The sequence below is a fragment of the Aplysia californica genome, unplaced genomic scaffold, assembly GCF_000002075.1.
Source record: "Aplysia californica isolate F4 #8 unplaced genomic scaffold, AplCal3.0 scaffold00173, whole genome shotgun sequence".
Classification (NCBI taxonomy): Eukaryota; Metazoa; Mollusca; class Gastropoda; order Aplysiida; family Aplysiidae; genus Aplysia; species Aplysia californica.
Window position 1 is genome coordinate 945,527 of NW_004797443.1, and position 2,898 is coordinate 948,424.

Genomic DNA, 2,898 nt, shown 5'->3' on the forward strand with positions numbered 1-2,898 from the left:
CATACATCCTCACACCACCACACTCACACGTACTCACTCACACACACACACACACACACACACACACACACACATACACACTCACACCCCCTCACACACCCCCTCACACACCCTCACACACGCTCACTCCACCACCAGCCACTTGCAGCATGCCCGCATCCCGGCATCCCCTGTCATCCAGATAGCCCCCAGAATACAAAGCAATCGTTTCACAATAGGAGGGAAGCAATCTCTGCCTGCAATCCGTCACCCACTAATACATTGCCTACACGTTCTGCATAGAAGCAAAGGAGAAAGAAAAAACCACACCAAAGATTGATCAAACGATCGTGCCCGTAAAGTTCCGGTTAATGTCTCGTTTTGTTCTCGAAATCAAGGATACGGTTTTATTTTTATTGGAGTGCTTATTATGTAACCAAGTGGTCACAATTCATACCAAAATAATATAAGTTCCGGTTAATATGTATCGTTTAGTCCTTGAAATCAAGGATGCACTTTTATCTTTATTGGAGTGCTATATATGTAACCATGTAGTCACGATTTATACCAAAATAATATAGTAAGATGTACGTTGTCAGTTCACTTGGCATTCTACCATGGTGCCCATGATGACAATGATGTTTCTCTTCTTCTTGAAGACCTGCTGGGTGGTTGGCGGGTGCTCTGGTGTGGTTTGCTCCTTCTTTCCTATCAAACATCTATCGTCCTTATCTCTCTTCCTTCGTTTTTTATGCTTGTTACTCTCTTGGAAGACCTCTAATCTTCGCCATTTATCTGACTTTATTGTGTTGCAAGTGCCGTTAAACTCTTACTAAAACTAAACTGACGATCTGCCACTGGATCTGTCTGTCAGTACATGACATTGTTCCACCTGGTGATTTACTAGTCCACTCTGCCATCAAGTTTAAAAGTACGCCTTTATTTTTTTAAATATTATTTTTAAAAAACAATTTTACAGGAGAACCAAACAATTGACTGTTGTTACCAAGAAAACAAACTCTTTCAAACATCCCAAGTCAACATTTTAAAGAATACAAAACTGAATATAACTTCCTTATTATCTTTAAAGTAAGTGTTGTTTTTTTTCGGTAGAAATTTTAGTTTTCTGTCTCTCCTGTAAAATTTAAAAAACGGCATTTGCTGTACTTAAAAAAATTATGGTAGTACTAGTCTGCTAGTCTACTACCTAACTCTCTCTCTCTCTCTCTCTCTCTCTCTCTGTCTCTCTCCCTCTCTCTCTTTCTCTCTTCTTCTCTGTCTCTCTCACTCTCTCTGTCTCTCTCCTGCTCTCTCAATCTCCCTCTCTCACTCTCTCCCTCACACACCCATAAAAAATGAACCCCAAACCGCTAGATTCAAACCTCTCCCTTTCGAGTGATAGATCAAGCAAGCAGGCTACTGCGCCAAGAAAGGGACCAAGAGAGAGAGAGAGAGAGAGAGAGAGAGAGAGAGAGAGAGAGAGAGAGAGAGAGAGAGAGAGAGAGAGAGAAAGGGGGGGGGTCAAAAGAGGGGTCAAGGTTGATTGAAACACAAGATCTGCAACAGTGACCTCAATCTGAAAGGAAATGAGACATAATTTCTCATCAACAGTTTCGAGAGAAAGCGAGAAAATGGTCGCCAAAGTTACGTAACTTCCAAAGCTAGAATGTCCTCGGAACTGTCGTTTCTTTTCCTTTTTTTTCTTTTTTCTTTTTTAAAAAAATGTATCCCTTTTCCTTTTCTTTCTTTTTTCATTAAAAAAAAGTAAAATCCACACAAAAATGTTTTTAAAAGTTGACCGAACAAGTGTTGAGCCAATTTTAATTTTTTTTTTATTAAAATGCCCAAACAGGCGGTAAAATGACAACATCTTCGATTTCATTATTTTGACGAGCGCCTGATTTCGCAACGATGCCTCACATATTCTTTGCGAGAGATAGGACCGTTGATGTCTCGAAGTAGACACAGATAGAAAAAAAATGGTTTGAAAAATTGATGTCGATATCTAGGAACAAACAGAGCACACAAAGCAACTCCCAGATAACAAAAATTGAAATGTTTATTTTCCTACGTGGGCGAATCGTCTTGTTTACAAATTAGAATCACAAAAGACGAGATAAGTTGCCTGGAAAAACGACGTGCAAAAAGGGCATTTTCTCGCTCTGATCTAAACCGTGTTTTGTGTGGGTAAGGTATACACTACCACAATTTTCTGTTTTAGCCAACACTTGCGTGTGAAACAAACGACAGTACTCTCCTCGCAGACAGAAATAATTGACCACATAAAAGGAGCGAGGGCCCGTCTGTCCACTTTGTTAAAATTGTAAACAGAACCTAGTTACCTGTTTGCTTTAGTGCTGCACCGGCACCGTTTGGTGCTTTCTGATTTTCTTCTTCTTTTTTTTTTGTCTGGCTCACGATGTTTGGTAACTATAACTCTAGCTGGTTTGTCCTTCATGCAATCTCTCACTGTTGACCACTTTCATCTGCCACGTTGTCTGGCTATGCTGAGATAAAGGTTCCGTCAGAAGCGAAAATGGTTATCAAAGGTTGAGTGGATAACAACGCCGAAATATCATTATCATTAGTAATAACGATGATTATAATGAGGATGATTATAATAGTAGTAGTAGTAATTAACAATAATTAATAATACTAATGATAATAATGATAATACTAATACTATTATAATGATAATGATAATAAGGATAACAATGATAATAATAAGAATGATGATGATGCTGCTGACAGTAATAATAATAATAATAATAATAATAAGAATAACAATAATAATAACAATAATGATGAGAATAATAACGACGACGACAACAACAACAACAACAACAACGACAACAACAACATTTTTGAGGAACCAATTATGTAGCTAAAGCGTAACACCATCGATATGTCTGGTATTTT